The following is an 18041-nucleotide window of genomic DNA, read 5'->3' on the forward strand; positions in this document are numbered from 1 at the left end:
ACTGGCACAAATAACACCAGCCTTACTTTCTAGATGAGGCCTTCACCTGTTTCTTGGGGTCCCTGTGTGCTGCTCCTCTTTAGCTAGAGCCTTTGTCTAAACGGAGCCATCATTTTCTTCCAATTGTCTGGATCAGATTTTATCATTTGTCCCCAGGTCTCCTCCTCACCCCCAGAGCATCTGTCATTTCCACCTGTCCACTTCAACCCTTCCAATCTCCATCCGCTCATTTGTCTAAGTTGTTTGCCTTTGCTTATTTGTGTCTCACATTGGGGAGAGGGAATAAAGAATGACTCATTAATTTCCATAATTTTTTTGTTTGTTCTCCATGATGTTTACTATTTGTATTATTGTTATTTGGAACACATGGGTCCTTAAGGTTTTTTCAGTAGTTTAAATAAGCAACACCATTCTCAGAGTGAAAGACTTCTTTAACACTCAGCTGCATGAAATGATATTGAAAAATGACCTGCCAGCTCTCCGAATAGGGCAAATGCTTGAGAGTTTTATTGTGGACATCAAGAAAGAGAAGTGGAAGTTAGGCCCAAAGTCAAATCAGTGTCAAAGTCAACCACAGCAATTGACTGAATGGAAGCATTTTATAGGATCTGTATCAACAAATAAAGTAGATATTGTTGTAGATTCAAGAGATCTGAAATGGAATGCTGTGAAAATTAAAAATATATCTTGAAGCATTTTTTTCTTTTTTCCCCTCTCCCAGGCTAATGAGTACCCAATTAGAATTTTGTGGCACACTTACAAAGTAAAAATGGAATTCTATGAATTATGCACAGTGTTCTGAACTGCACATAGTCTCTGTCACTACAACCATTGTCACCCTCACATCTTGTCTCTCTATCCAAAAAAAGAGAATATCCATGCTGTTAGACATGTGGTATCGAATTACAGGGAAGAAATATGAAAAATATCCAACTCTCTACACCCAAAACTGAAGCACTAAGATTGCACATAGAATGTATTGTTCAGATGAAACCCACCATTTGCTTCAACATGGATGGAACTGGAGGGTATTATGCTGAGTGAAGTAAGTCAGTCGGAGAAGGACAAACATTATATGTTCTCATTCATTTGGGGAATATAAATAATAGTGAAAGGGAAAACAAGGGAAGGGAGAAGAAATGTGTGGGAAATATCAGAAAGGGAGACAGAACGTAAAGACTGCTAACTCTGGGAAACGAACTAGGGGTGGTAGAAGGGGAGGAGGGCGGGGGGTGGGAGTGAATGGGTGACGGGCACTGGGTGTTATTCTGTATGTTAGTAAATTGAACACCAATAAAAAAAATAAAAAAAAAAAAAAAAAAAAAAAAAAAAAAGAAAAACACTAAATTTCCTTTGATTTTTACAATAGTTTATGCTGCTTGGAAATTATGGGCTGGCATTTGAAAGTAACATTTAAAAGAGGAGAATGGATATTTTAGAAGAATATTTCTTTTGGCATGCACTGTGTCAGAATGTTGTTTTTTTTTTTTTCTTTTCCCAAATGGCAAAAATCCCTATAAGGCTGGATTCTGTCTTTGAAGGCAGAAGAGACAGGATGGAAAATATTTGTGACTTAAATACATCTTTCTATATCTTTAACTCCCAATTGTTTCCTTATAGAATGACCTCAGAAAAACAGATTTTACTGTTCCTGAAAACTGTCGGAAGATGAGAAGCAGTTTCAGTAAGAAAAGCAGAGAGTAAACAAAGCTAAGATACCAAAGTGAATGCCATGAACCCTGAATAGAACACAGTATAGGTAAACTGACTGGTTACACTTTGTTAAGTTCACTGAAGTAGAAGTTTGTGGAACTCTACTGTACATAGGGTTCAAGTGGTATGTGTTTTTATCAAGATGAATTCTAATTGTTCAGAGGCATGAAGATGGAGAATGGCCATATAGCACAGTGGTTAGAAGAGCATGAGCTTGGTGATCAGACTGACCACTGATTTGTGGCTTCAAATCTCAATTTTTGTCAATTGCTAGTGAGTGCGGGCAAGTTACTTGATCTCAGTCTTATATTAAAGTTCTCAGTAGATGCTACTTGTTATTACTTTTCATTTATTAATATTGTAAGACAAAAAGACTGTCATACAAGAAGTAGCCAAGTTCTGATTCTAAACTTTTCCAAATTTTCATAGTAAGTTACAACAGTCCCCTCTACTCTGTGGGGGAGATGTCTTAAGACCCTTAGTCAGGGCCTGAAACCAGGGATAGTACCAAACCCTATGTGTCCTATGGCTTTTCTTTTTCTTTCTTTCTTTCTTTCTTTCTTTCTTTCTTTCTTTCTTTCTTTCTTTCTTTCTTTCTTTCTTTCTTTCTTTCCTTTCTTTCTTTCTTTTTCTTTCTTTCTTTCTTTTTTTTGTTTTAAAGATTTTATTTATTTATTCATGAGAGACACAGAGAGAGGCAGAGACACAGGCAGAGGGAGAAGCAGGTTCCCTGTGGGGAGCCCGATGTGGAACTTGATCTCAGGACCCCAGGATCACAACCTGAGCCAAAGGAAGGCACTCAACTGCTGAGCCACCAGGTACCACTATACTGTGATTTTTCATACATACCTATGATCAGTTTCATTTATAAATTAGGTGGAGTCAGCAATTGACAGCAATAAAAGAACAATGATAACAATATATTGTAATAAAAATTATGTGAATATGGTCTCTTTTTCTTATTGTGCTGTACTTACTCTTCTTGTGATGCTATGAGATGATAAGGTGCCTATGTGATGAGATAAAGTGAGGTGATAACATCGGCATCATGACATTGTATTAGGCTACTCTTGACCTTCTGATGATATGTTACAAGGAGGATCATGTGCTTCCACACCGTGGTTGACAGTGGGTAACTGAAACCACGGAAAACAAAACTGTGGATAAGGGAGGTCTACTATTAATAACTTCATAGATAAAAGTTCTATAAAGGAATTATGGCAAAAATATTTTTAAACACACTCTTGTATTATCTCAACCCTCCTTTATCTACTTCCCTGATTATTCATAAGCTTTGAACACTTCTTCAAAAGTACTTATCAGTCCTCTTAATGCCCTCCAAGGAGAAAGATGTCAAGAAATTCATTTGAAGCCTATCTCGATGTTTAAGCCTGCTGAGCCTGTGTCTCTACAATTTGACATTCAGTGGAAGCAATAAACCGTGATCATATCACCGAGAAATCAGATTCACCCTTCAAAACATTTGAGTGACCCATTCTTTTCATATCTCTACATGCAGAGATTTATACTTAGAGTGGTTGTGTGTGTATGTGTGTATGCATGTACATTCAGAATGTCAAACTGGATCTTTCAGTGATCTCAAGTGGAATCTTCTTATGGTGTAGCCATGTGTTTGTAGAATCATTGATGCTTAACCAACTGAGCCACCCAGGCACCCTAAGCTGACTATTTCTTTTTCTTGGCCTATATGGTTTGTGAAAAATGCCTGGCATACATTTGCTTATGCATGCTTAAAAGATAAAAAGAAAAATATAGGTTCCTTGAACTAGAATTCTTTATTTTTTAAAGTCTAGATTTTTAGGAGAGAAAAATGCAGGAGAAAGAAGCTTGGGTCAAGTGCCTAAAGTGTGGACATAAGTGTGGTAGGCTATGTACTTTAAACATGATTCCCTAGTTGCTTCCCTTTTATTTTTTTGAGGAGGTAAGTTACAGGGTCATAATGAGCTAAGCTGATACCATAAAGGGACTCCACTACCCCCTTTTTTATCCCAGTGTCTGAAGAAGAGCTATGTCTCCTATAATAATAGGAAGTGTAATGTTTGTTTCACATCTACTTTGAATCTCTCCACCCAAGTTGGGTTTTTTTTTGTTTTTGTGGTTTTTTTTTTTTTTTTTTCTGTATTTGTGGCCATCTTTCATCATATTGTTTCTTCTAAAAAAGTCTTTTTTTATGTGACTACTTTTGAAATTAACTGTGATTACATTGAATCATATTTCTGCATTCCACTAGTAGTATATTTATTTATTTTTTTTAATTTTTATTTATTTATGATAGTCACATAGAGAGAGAGAGAGAGAGAGGCAGAGACATAAGCAGAGGGAGAAGCAGGCTCCATGCACCGGGAGCCTGACGTGGGATTCGATCCCGGGTCTCCAGGATCGCGCCCTGGGCCAAAGGCAGGCGCCAAACCGCTGCGCCACCCAGGGATCCCTAGTAGTATATTAATGCCTAACTATCCTGCCATTTTATAATTTTAGTTAGATATTATTCATTCTAATATCTATGACATTCATAAATACCGTCCCTGGCTCAGCTTTGAGGATGTCACAAAATAGGTTGTCCTGAATAGATACACATGCATTCAGCCATAACTCACCAGACTGTACCATTTAAATTTATCAAACAAAAGCCAAGATATAATAAATATCAGTGTGTGTGTATATGTGTGCACGTGTGTGTGTGTGTGTTTGGTAGGAGACAGTGCTGTATTGTGGTATGTGGGAGCTGTCAGACATGGAAGAAGTGTAGTCTTTTTCTTGATAGAAACGGGGAAATAGAACTATACCTACATCTCTTAGGATTTTGAGTAACCTGCATGAGCTTTCAAACACATAAGAATCAACTGAAGTGAGCATAATTGTCTACTGCGCCGTCTGTTTGAGCACAGTTTCACAAGTTTGAGTTTTCATGCCTAGACTTCTATTAATTTGCTTGGCACACTATTTTCCTAGACTATAAAAAGGTTCCTACTGTCTACTTCAATCAGCTCCCTATTTAACAGAGCTGGCAGTCAACACGCAGTTGAGCTAGTGAGACTCCCGAGAGGACTCTTAAGGACATCTGTTGCTAATCTCCACTCCCTCAATTTTCCGAAGATTCATTCCCTTTCCCCACCGCTCTTACTCTTAGCAGATAGTGTTACTTAAAGCTTTCCTGAGGAATGAAGCTCACCTGACGTGGATTTCTTCATCTCAGTTCCTGTTCCTGCTCTTATCACTTTCTACATCTAATGAGACATTCCTCCAAAGGATCTATCCTTCAGTCTTTTTTTTCCCCTTTTGTCTAATGAACATACTCCTCTTTTATATTATTTATTTATTTACATTTTTTTTTGATAGAGTGAGGGAGGGTAGAGGGAGAGGGAGAGAGAGAATCTTAAGCAGGCTCCACGCCCACTGTGGATCCCAAGGTGGGGCTTAATGCAGGGCTCAATGTTTTGACCCTGAGATCACGACACAAGCTGAAATCAAGAGTTGGGTGCTTATCCTACTGAGCTATCCAGGTGCCCCTATACTTCTCTCTTCTAAAAGCCATTCCCATTCGATCCTTTAAGTCCCTGCTTCTTCCCCTTCCTTCTCTGCCAGACATCTTAACATAAATATCTACTTACTGCTCCTACTTCCTCACTACCCACATTTTATATATTTATGTTTTTACATAGGCCTGAACCTACAACCCTGAGATCAAGAATCGCATGCCCTACTGACTGAGGCAGCCAGGCACCCCCTTGCTGTCTACATTTTCATCGAGCCCTTACAATCTAGTTTCTACAACACTACTCTGTTTTGTTTTTACCAGGTGACTAACTACTATCATGATTTTCTAATGCTTAGGACATGGATAAGATGCATCTCAGTTTTATAAGAATATTATTTTGGGAAAAATAATTAGTTTCCATCAAGGTTATTTAAAAATGTGTTTAGAATGAAATTATTACTTTATTAATTTAACTACAGTGTACTGTAAAAATAGAATCCAATAAGAAATCTAGAATTTCTGCCTAGATTGTGATAGTCTATTATAGAAAAGAGTTAAAGATAAAAATACAACTAAAAACAAATACAATGGAAGCAATGAATATTGGTACTTAGCAGGGTTATATACCTATGTTGAAAGAGACCTGGGAGGATTAAAATTTTTCCACTGTGTTCCCTGCATGCCCTCAGTACCCACAGCTGTTTCTCTCAACCCCCTCTTGAACTTGACCACTAATTGTTCCTTCCAATAAAGATAAGTAAAAATACAATATTATATTAGGGGGCATATACACTAAAAATAAGTAAAAATACAATATTACATTAGGGGTTATATACAATGTTATGATCTTAAATAGAGGCTTGTGTAGTTGTTATTTTTAAAAACCACTTTATTGAGATTTGATTGACATACAAAAAGGCATGCATATTTAATGTATATAACTTAGTAAGTTTTGGGATAAGTGCATGCCTATAAAACCATCACTGCAGTCTCTACCATTAACATATCCATCACCTTTAAAAGTTTCCTCCCATCCTCTTATTTAATTATTATTATTATTATTAACACTTAGCACAAGATCTATCCTCCAGCAATTTTTAAACTATATAATACAGTATTGTTGCACAGTAGATCACTAGGACTATTTATGTTGCATAACTAAAATTTTGTACTCTATTATCTCTCCATTTCCATCTTTCTCTAGCCCCCGACAACCACCATTCTACTTTGCTTCTCTATGACTAGATTCCTCCTGACGTGATATCATATAGCATTTGTCCTTCTGTGTCTGGCTTATTGCTCTTCCATAAAGTCCTTCAGGTTCATCCATGTGTCACAAAAAACAGAATTTCCTTTTTTTAAAAAAAACTGAATAATATTCTGTCACATGACAGTACCACAACTTATTTATCCATTCGTCCATTGGTAGGCATTTACATTGCTTTCATGTGGTGACTGTTATGGACTCTGCTGCAATAAACATGGGGTTATAGACATCTGTTCAAGATTCTGGTTTCAATTCCTTTGGAGGTAACTGCAGACGTGGAATTACTAGATCACATGGTAGTTCTATTTTTAATTTTTTGGGGAACCTCCATACTATTTTTCATAGTAGTAGCATGAGTTTACATTCCTGGCAGGAGTGTACAGGGGTTTCGGGTTTCTTTTTCTCCATGCCCTTGCCAATACTTACTATCTTTTGTGGTGTTTTGTTTTGTTTTGTTTTGTTTTGTTTTATAATAGCCATCCTAACAAGTTTGAGGTAATGTCTTGCTGTGGTTTTGATTTGTGATGATGATTAGTGATACTGGGTATCTTTTCATATACCTCCTGCCATTTATATGTCTTTGGAGAGATGTCTATTCATTTCCTTTGACCACTTTATAATAGGATGATGATGATGATGATGATGATGATGATGATGATTGCTATTAAGTTGTATGAATTCCTTATATTTTGGATATTAACTCTTTTTTTTCTGAAGATTTGTTTATTTTAGAGAGAGTGAGAAAGAGAGTGGGGGAAAGGAAGGAGGGGGAGAGAGAATCCTCAGGCAGACTCCCCACTGAGCATGGAGCCTGATGTGGGGCTTAATCCCAGGACCCTGGGATCATGACCTGAGCCAAAGTCAAGAGTTCACTGCTTTAATGACTGAGTCACTCAGGTGCCCCCAGAATATTAACTCTTTATTATATATATGGTTTGCAAATATTTTCTCCCGTTCCATAGGTTGCCTTTTCATTTGGTTGATTGTTTCCTTTGCTGTGCAGAAGATCTTTACTTTGATGTAGTTTCACTTATCTATTTTTGCTTTTGTTGCCTGTGGTTCTGGTGTCATATCCAAGAAGTCACTTCCCAGACTAATGTCCAGAAGATTTACTCCCATAGGTTTTTCTAGGAGTTTTATGGTTTTCTTTTCATTTACTTCACTATTTGGCTTGGGGTCCCTTCTTGAGGGTATGAAGTATCTGCAACATTTCCCTACATGAAGGAAGGGGAAATAGAATGTAATTTATTTACTCTTAATTTTTTAAAAGTATGTGATATTTGATACATACCAAAAATACATGCTAAAAAGAGATTATCTACTTACATGAAGGGAGAATAAACTATTTGATTCCAACATCATACATGTTACTTCATGGAGTTTCCTGATGGGCACATCCAAGTCTGCATTCTAAGGATCAGACACATTAAAAAAAATAGATTTCACGAAGTCAGGCTGAGAAAGTCAAATACCATGTGATTTTACTGATTCACGGAATCTAAAAAAACAAAACAAAGAAATAAACATACAAAAACCAAAATCAGACCTACAAATACAGAGAAGAAACTGATGGTTGCCAGAGGGAAGAGGGGTAGGATGATGGGTGAAATGGGTGAAGGGGATTGAGAAACAGGCTTTCAAATATGGAATGAATAAGTCATGGGAATAAAAGGTACAGAGGGAACATAGTCACTGATATTGTAATAGCATTGTAGCTTGACAAATGGTAGGTGTACTTGTGACTGCAGCATAATATATAGAGGTGTTGAATCACTGTGTTGTGCACCTGAAACTAATATAACGTTGTGTGTCGACTACACTCAAATAAAAAATTAAAAATAACTAAATGCTCAACTGTACTCAAAAAATTAAAAATAACTAAATACTAAAATAAAGTAGATTTCTTGAATCTTGGCTACTTTTGACCCCGTGACCTTATAAAGCAAGGCAAATGGTAGAAATTTTATGTATCACTGAATTCATTTAATTTTTGAACACAGCAACTCTAGCTATTAAACCATATGAGAAACTCAAGATTTTTCTTGGCTTCCAGCAGACTGTTTTTGAATTCCTGTTTCAAAAGTGTTTTGAAAAAAACTCAGTGACCTCCTGGGCCAGCGGCATGAAGTATGTATTAGAATAGGTTTTTGCCTGGACTTGTTTTTAATAAAATCTTCAAGAGATGTTCCTTGCATCTCAGAAAAACTCAGAGGAATATTTTGGTTTGTGGTTTAGTGATAAAATGAAACACTGTCCCCTGTACACTATAGGGAACAATAATACATTGGCCATAAGACATAGTTTCTCTTCCTTTATAAATAGGTTTTTAATTTAACTTCTTTGTTGATTTTCATTATACTTGTGTATAATTTGTTGGCTCTTTCTTTCTAAGCCTATTTTCATACAGTTAGGGCTTTATAAGAAAATTAATTCCGATGTAAACAACTTAAACATTAGTTTGTGTTCTATAACATTAGTAAAATATTTGTATTCTGTTACATTAGCAACATTTTTCTTTTGTTGCAGAGGTACTCAAATACAATTCAATAACATATATATTTTATCCAGGTAACTGAAAAATGTCAGTACTAGTAAATGCTGTCAATTTCACACTCTGGGGTAATATATTGGTAATGGTTTTATTCCACTTTTAACCTTGGTTGTCAATCAGGAGGGGCAATGAGAATTTTGGACAACTATTGCCCTCTACGCTAAAGAAGACAGAAGAAAGGGGGGGGGGAACCTATACAATTTCTGACTTCCATTTTCCCTCTAATACTTTTGAACACCCAGCTCCATTTATTTTCTTTTGGGGAAAAGACCAATCAAGGTTCAACTTCCTCATTTTTGGGTGAGGATAAAGGGGCCCTGTATATATTAGGAAGTTTACTCATCTTCCAACTAATCATTTTGCTCCCTTTGTTTTAGATAGTCTGTGCATATTGTAGATATGAAGGAAGTAGATGCTAATTTGATTTTGAGAGAGTGGAATTTATTTATTTTATTCTCCATATATTCTTAAAATTGTAGGAGAAAAGAATTAGAAGTTTCCTTCTTTTGCTTCCTGAAGCAGATTTATCTTGTAAGCCTTGGAATACCTCTTGAAGTTCACCACTTTTGCTTCTTTATCATTTGCGTCCAATTGAGACAAAACCTCATATTTTATCACTGCTTGCTGCCTGGTTAAATTTTGGGACAATCTCACCATTCATGGTTTATTGATAATTTCAAAAGAAGTTATCCCTTCAACCCACTGGAATTGTCATTTCTTTAAAAAATCAGGTAACAGTAGGGTGAAATTCAAACATTGAATGCCATGAGTCATGTATTTCAAGCTTTGCCTCCAAGTTTAAAAACTATGTGCTTTTCTTGGGTCTTTTGGGAACAATTATTTCATGTGAATCTTCTTCATACGTCAGACAAGACACGGAACAGCTTGTTTCTCTTGGTATAGAACTTCACAAAGTTTTTGCTTTCTCCAACAGGAAAAAAGAGGTCATTAAAATTTTCATAATAAATTGCTTCAATTTAATTGATTAATATTGTTTACAACTTAATTGATTAATATTGTTTACAACTTAACTTCTATCCTTGTTATATTAATCATAAAGCTCTTATTAAAATTCATAAGGAAACAGTATACATTTTAATATTTATATGAAACATGAACTTAATAAACAAGATTTCAGCTTTTTTTGCAGTCCAGTAATCATTTTCTTAATGTAAATAAACGACAAGCATTTCTATAGATCCTAAACAGAAAAAGTCATCACAGATACATCACTGATACAAAGATTTCCAAGCTGCTTTCCCAAAATATTTTCTGTAGAAGGATCTTTCTTTCACGTCCTGGCCTCAGGTCAATCCAACATAGTTTGCTTTTGAATAAAGACAAGGATTTCTTGGGAACTTAGGGAGTTGTTATTAAGATAAATATACTGTTGATGTAGAGGAAACAATAAGCAACTTTCTATAATTATATAAAGAATGAACGCTGCATTGGACTTCAACATGATGCACAAATTGGTTTGGCCTTTTGAAAAGTATATAAATAAAGGGAGGCAGTTGAGTGAAAATGGTCACATTGACTGTGCAGGCAGCTCTAACCCAAGGGGAAATTAAATAGGGCACATGTACAAAGGCTTACATTTTATGTAAGAAGAAGGAGAAAATTCCTTCCTTTTCAGCACATTAAACATGTTTGGCCCAGGGCAAGGCAAGAGGATTATACACTTGGTCTTTTCCCTCATAAACAGAGAGAGGTCTTGGTATTTCACCTCTGTAGCAGTTTTCTAGGCTCTATCTTTACAATTTTTGAAACAGAAAAGAAAGATTTCTGATGTACTCTTCAAAGCAGGAGAATTATTTTTTTTTTTTTTTTTTTGCAAGGAGTATAGTGTATTATCTATTTGGTTGTGAGGGTTAGAGAAACTAAAAGGGTCCCTTCTTAGTGCAGAAGGGAGCAAGTGCTCCTAAGTCTGCCCAAGTAAGCACTGCTTTCAACATTCATAGAGAGGATCAATAACTCATCATCTTTGGGAACTATTTCAACCAGAAATGGATATTTCATCATTTGCTATTTTGCTACTTTAGCTGGATATTATCAGAATGATCCATGTTATTAACTCTGTGCATCAAGTCATTGTCTTTATGAAGCTTTGCTCTGATAGAGATCTCATTTTGTTTTCCAGATGGAAGGAGCATCCCAGCTCATCAGCAAGCAACTACTGAGTGTTCTGCACCAGCCTAGATATGATTCCTAAACAGTACAATGTCAATATGTAAGGGAGACAGTATAAAAGATCCTAAAGACGTTGGCAAACTATGCAAATTATGCAAGTTCTATCTATTTTTAAGTATTTCATTGTGTATATGGCCATATATTACAAAGCCAAAAATCAGTACCCTTCTTCTGATAAATTATTTTTATTTCATCACTGGGTGTAAGGGACTTTTTGGAAAAAGTAGTTTAAGTGCTATCTCAAGAGCTTATGGAGAGAGCAAATATATTTGAAATTACATTTGTCCCACAAAACCTGAGATATAAATGTATTTTGGAAATTCAAATATAACGAAGAATGATGAAAACTGGAAACTTACTACTCAGGACTTTATATTCAGTGACCAACATAAAAGGTTTATTTTTTAATTTTTTTATTTTTTATTTGCCTCTGTGTTAGTGAAAAATTTATTGTAGATCAACATTTGAAAAACTGCTGTTGGAAGTAACGCAAAATGACTTTGTAGACACAGTGAGCTGGATTTCTTCAGCAAAGTAGATTTTGTGAACAGTAGGGATTAGAAACGTTTTAGGCCAGGGGAATGGAATATCTGAAGAAAGAGAATCTAGCACTTTTGTGGAACTATGATGAAGGTTTAACCATTGAAGTTAAAAATACGTATTGCTGATGAGTGGACATGAGGGATGGTGGGCAAAATGAAGCCAGGATTATGGAAGGCTTGAAAACCAGACAGAGTCTGGGAATGATGGATTATCTGGGTTATTTATACACCCCAATTGCAGTAAGGCATAGAGTCAATTATAAGATGATAGTGATGACTGTATCCCTTTAAAAGTTTATATTGATAGATGAGTGTATTTCATGGTAACTGTACTTTGATAGTGGTCTAAAATTTGAGTTTCCTTTTCCCCTGAATCATTTAAAATACATAAAAATAATTTTTCGCCCTTCTCTTTCTCCTCCTCCTTCTCTCTCTCCTGGTCTCTGCTTCTTTCTCTCTCTTTCTCTCCACATACACATATACACCCACTATATGTGGACACATACACACATATATGGTAATTAAACTTGACTGGATATACAGAAATCAGTTGATTACTTTTCCCTGTGATACTGTAGTTTTCCCCTGTTCTTATGCCCTAAAAATATTTTTGAGTAATAAAAACAATCCTACCTTAATTTATTGGAATGTGGTGGAAAAAATCTAATATGTAGTAAGTAAAAACTACTTGATAATCACTATTTTGGATGCTAAAATCCAAACATCCATTTAATTTTCTAAGAAACCACAGTAAAGCATTATCTCCATGTTACAGATGAGAATATTGAAAATCAGAGAGGTTAATCAACTGGCCCAGGAGCACACAGCAGCTGTTGTGAGAGGTTGGATATGAACCCTGGTGTTTGTGGCTCTAAAACTATCATTCACTCTTCCATGTAACTCTTGACTCAAACAGAATATTGCCACCATAAAGTTGGTGATCTAGAAGATTAAAATTAAATTGATCTTTTCAATACCACATTTGTTTGACATCATTTAGTGAAGTGTGTGTTTCTGTTTTACCTTTTCAATTATGGACCATGAAACGGTCACTTTCAATTGCTTTAATGGGGAAAAAACACCACACAACAACTGATTAGAGTCTTTATTTGTTCATGGTAAGCTGTAACATAAGTTAGGAATCATAGATCTCATAATAACTGTTTGTAGTCAACAGAGAAAATAAAGTACAGGCAGTTTTCCTGATAATAAAAAGTGAAAACACTGATTCTGGCAGAAAAACAAAAAGTTAACAAAATGGAATTAGCCTTTTTTTCTTTATGACCCTCTGCTATCTACATTCTATCTACTGTTACTAGTTCTGTTCTGTTATCTGAATGGTGGAAGGTACCAATGGAAAATCACAATCTAATCACATTCTACTCTCATAACCTGGTCCCCAATCTGTGAATTTTCTGAATTATAACTGCTTCCCTCATTTACTTTGTCCTTGTCTATGTATCAGCCACTCCTAGCTACCTGATAGCTCATTAAGGAGAAGGAAACACAAAGCTTTGTGTAGCGATTTGGTTCTGTGCAGTAATTCTCATTCATGCCTGATGCACCTGCCCCAGGTACTTCCATTGGTTTTGTTGAAGAAGTGGGGTCACCTAGTATCTGTTCAGCCCTTGCTATACGAGGAGCCCAGCGTGAAGCACATTGCTGGTGATGACTTCCTTATTCCTGTACTTTTCTGTGTGAGGCAACTTCTCTTACCAATCCTGCTTTGGAGATGTAGACCGTGGAGCAAAAACTGGTTATAGAGAAGGGATTTGAATCCCCGGATGCTCTGACTATAGGGGCCAAACACTTAAACCCAACAATGTCAACAAGGAGCTTAAGTCTCATTGTCATTATTGTTAACAGGTAGATAAAACTTTCTAACTTTCTGAATTGTCAAGATTAAATTAGATAATGTATTACGATGTATTATCATCGTGTGTGACACAAAACATTTTCTTAGTAACTAATATTCGCTACCAATTATAATATATTTTATTTAGTGATTTATAAAGCTTAATTATATATTAAACAGAAATTAAATATGATTTATATATTATTTGCATTTTCATCCTGACATGCCTGTCTCCACTTACAGGCATAGGACAGGATTTACTCTTATATATTTTTGCTTTCAAGATGAATTGTGTCCAAAACTTAATAGCTAGTTAACATGTATTTGTTGAACTGATTAGGAATATACAAATTGCCTGAGTAATGTCATTGTTTTGAAAGCTAGTTTTGAAATTACTTCATACTTTCCATATTATAGTTAAACCCTTGTGGAAGGGAAATATTTAAAGCCCCTTAAAATTCCTAAAGATGAGATATACTGTGTGTTTCATAGTGAGGGATAAAGAAAAGTAAACTTGGATTCGTAACTAAGAAATGCTAAAAAATTGATAAAAATATAAATATGTTTCAGGTGACATTTTCTACAATAGATCTGCCTCACAATAAAATCTTTAGAAACTCACAGATAAAGTCTCCATATTTATTTCACAGTGGTTGCAAGGAAAGGTTTGTTTTGTCCAATTATAACGTAAACAGCACTAACGTGTTTTCTGGAGTGTTGTCATTTGGGGACGGGTCTATCAAATGATGGGATACATTAAATACCTCTGATGCACTGATAGCTTACCATTTAATATATATAAATACAAATGCCATATATTAGTGACAATTGTTTAAAGAAGAGACAGCTTTATCAACTTATAGGAGCAGAGTGAAATCAGTGAGGAAGGCCTGGGGCCCTGAAAAAAACACTGGGACCCTGACACAGGTCCCACTACTAAGCAAATTCAGAAGCACATGATTGCTTTTTTCTTTTCTTCTTCTTCTTTTTTTAAAAATTGTTGTTTATTTTTCCTCATTCAAGTGTGAAATTTCTCTTTAATTTATCCTCCTCTTCCATCCCATCATTCATGCATTTTAATTCTCTTGCTGTCTCCAATGTTTCTTTTTTTTTTTTTAAGATTTTATTTATTTATTCATGACAGACACAGAGAGAGAGGCAGAGACACAGGCAGAGGGAGAAGCAGGCTTCATGCAGGGAGCCCCATGTGGGACTCGATCCCGGGACTCCGGGATCATAACCTGGGCTGAAGGCAGATGCTCAACCACCAAGCCACCCAGGTGCCCCTGTGTTTCCATTTCTAAATCTTGTGATTGCTGTTGATTTAATTCAATGAATCCAATTCACATAAATGGGTGTTAGTGGGAAAGGTAAACTCCCACCAGATTCTGACGGGGATAGAAGAAGGTGGCTTTGTTTGTGAAGTGCATGAGTACATCCAGGATGGGAAGAACTCAACAAATCCAAGAAATAAGTATTGAACTTGATTACTTTACATTGTGAAATTATATTCAGTGTCCATTTTTAAATGGACCTCACAGATACCGCTCTTGAAAAAACAATTATTACAAACAAGCCCGACTCTCTTCCCTCCTTTACACCCCTGCCCTTTCTCCCTCCCTCAAATATTTCAGCAGGAACACAGACGTGTGCAACAATCATTAATTTTACAAAGGATGTTTGAACAATGTTAGTACTTTGAACAAAATACCATGATGTATATTCGTCTTTTTAAAAGCAAACTTTTAAGAACTTACTGAAATCCATGAAAACACAATGACTCAATTTCACAGCTAATGAACACATATTTATATTTAGTCACATCTTTTAATGTGAATCCCTCTATTTGCCTGAAGGCAACAGAACCTGTCAAGAAGGGCCTACTAATAAATCTTTGATGCCCTGAGAAAATCTTGTATTTTTATTTTGCTTTTTTATTTTGTGGGGGGGGGGCTCTGTGTTCAGACTGATCAGAAATATGTGATTCATTGTATTATAATAACTATGTAAGCCTCCACAACTGCACCTTGACTCAAAGTGAAAAAGAACAATATAGGCAGAATGGGAAACTAAACAGGTGATGGGGATTAAGGTGCACTTGTGATTTGCACTGGGTAATGTACGGAATGTCGAATCACTATATTATACACTGGAAACTAACATGTAGTAACCCATATGTCAACTAACTGGAATTTAAATAAAAACTGAAAAAAGAGAAGAAAAGGAATATATGATTCATACATCCTTAGCATGCTCTTTATGCCAACAGGGACAACACCTTTGCATATGTAGAGAAAATATATTTTTTAAGAATACATCATAGAGTAGATATCACGGAAATAGATTCATGGGAACAGTGGAGGAGATTATAACTTGGCAACATGACTTTGGTTTTTACAGCTTCCAGTGCAAGGGCTGGTTTTTCTGTATAATTTAGGTTTTTCAGAGAATGAAATACAAGAATTCTAGATGACCCTTAGAGAAAAACACCACAGATCAGATAGCTTAATCTGAACATGAAAGACAGTGCCTTCAGAGAAATAAGAACTGATCTTATTTAGAAAGATCTAGAAATATCAAGAAAAAGATAGGAGTAGAAACAAATTACCGTAGTATTAGAAAGTCTACATGAAGTGAGGACGATGAGATATTTGGTCTATGGGATCAGTGGAAGCATGTGTCATGAATCCTGGCAGTAGTTTTAGTAGGTTGATGTACATGATTAAATAAAAAACTTGAATTATGTTCAAAGGCAAATATACCTGGAGAAAAAACAAAAACAAATAAACCTCGAGAAAATAATATTTGTGATATACGTATCAAAGTATGAAAATGAATAATATAAAGAACTTTGCAAATAAGATAGTAGATTAGGACACAAACTCTGGAGCCACCTCAAGCTCCTGCTGAAGTTTGAATCCCAGTTTGGTTACTTACCAGCTGTATGACCTTGGAAAAGTATTTCAACCTCTCTGGGCCCAGTTAGTGTTCCTAACACTACATTACTGAATTCCTAACACTATGTTCCTATATTCAGAATATATTGCAAATATAGCTTGCAAATATTCAAATAATTTATTCAAGTAGGTTTTTGAAATTTATTTATTTATTTATTTATTTATTTATTTATTTATTTAGACCACGTGAGGACAGAGGGGCAGAGGGAGAGAGAGAGAATCTTAAGCAGGCTCCACACTCAGTGTGGAGATGACACAGGGCTCCATCAAACGACCCTGAGGTCAAGACCTGAGCTGGAATCAAGAGGTGGAGGCTTAATTGACTGAGCCACCCAGGCTCCCTGAAACTTACCTATTTATTATATACAAAAACCACATTTCTCTAGAATGAAGTTGGTGGTGGCAAAAGACTTATTTATAGTTCACTAGGATGGTGAGGACTTAAGATCATATGAAATATTACAAAATTAACGTCCAGGGAAAGACACTTATCTTCTACCAGTTTCCTTTTATATAAAACAAGCAATCAAAACATGATCCAAATAAATAACCATTGTTCATCTGTTTCATTTTTTTTTCATTTGTTTCATTTTTAATGACAAAGTTAATATTTGGTAACTTGTGAAATATTTAATAGGATCTAATTCTTCTGATTAGTCAAAAGTGAGTTTAGGGGCATGAAGTGCCTGAGTGGTTGTCGGTAAGGATCCCACTCTTGTTTCTGCTCAGATCATGATCTCAAGGTCTTGGGGTTGAGTCCGAGTGGGGTCACATGCTCAGGGTGGAGTGTACTTGAGATTCTCTCTCCTGCTCTCCCTCTGCCCCTCCCCCTACATACTCTCTCTTTCAAATAAATAAATGAATCATAAAAAAATAAGTTAGTTTAGGTGCAGTTCACTGGTCTTTGGCAATAAGTTCACTCTCTGGGTCATGCTTTTGGTTTTGAAATGAAAGTGACACATTTTGATCTCTCAGTTGGTCACTTGCAGAAAAATTCTTCACGTTGAATACTCTTTGAATACCTTTTGCGTGTTTGTTTTTTAGACCAAAATGCTTTAAACTGATGCACAAAACATTCTTAAAACCCACAGATTTGTATAATGAAGTATATTTCCCATTTTGATGATTTGTTTCTTGGAATATATGGTTTTTATGGAACATGTCCTATGATGTAAGAATATTCTTTATTTTTTTTTATTTTTTGGATTTTTTTTTATTGGCGTTCAATTTACCAACATACAGAATAACCCCCAGTGCCCGTCACCCATTCACTCCCACCCCCCGCCCTCCTCCCCTTCTATCACCCCTAGTTCGTTTCCCAGAGTTAGGAGCCTTTACGTCTGTCTCCCTTTCTGATATTTCCCACACATTTCTTCTCCCTTCCCTTATATTCCCTTTCACTATTATTTATATTCCCCAAATGAATGAGAACATATAATGTTTGTCTTTCTCCGACTGACTTACTTC

General features: G+C 35.8%; 1 long non-coding RNA gene across 2 annotated transcripts in view; it reads left to right on the forward strand.

The window, feature by feature from the left end:
• The window catches only part of LOC102155796, a 52309-nt gene extending 37885 nt beyond the window's left edge, over positions 1-14424 (forward strand). For both annotated transcript variants that reach the window (XR_005370390.1, XR_005370391.1), the window contains exon 5: positions 11171-14424. This is a non-coding gene — a long non-coding RNA (uncharacterized LOC102155796). The remainder of the gene's footprint in view (positions 1-11170) is intronic.
• The last annotated feature ends 3617 nt before the right edge of the window (positions 14425-18041 follow it).

This window comes from Canis lupus, chromosome 15, assembly GCF_011100685.1.
Source record: "Canis lupus familiaris isolate Mischka breed German Shepherd chromosome 15, alternate assembly UU_Cfam_GSD_1.0, whole genome shotgun sequence".
Classification (NCBI taxonomy): domain Eukaryota; kingdom Metazoa; phylum Chordata; class Mammalia; order Carnivora; family Canidae; genus Canis; species Canis lupus.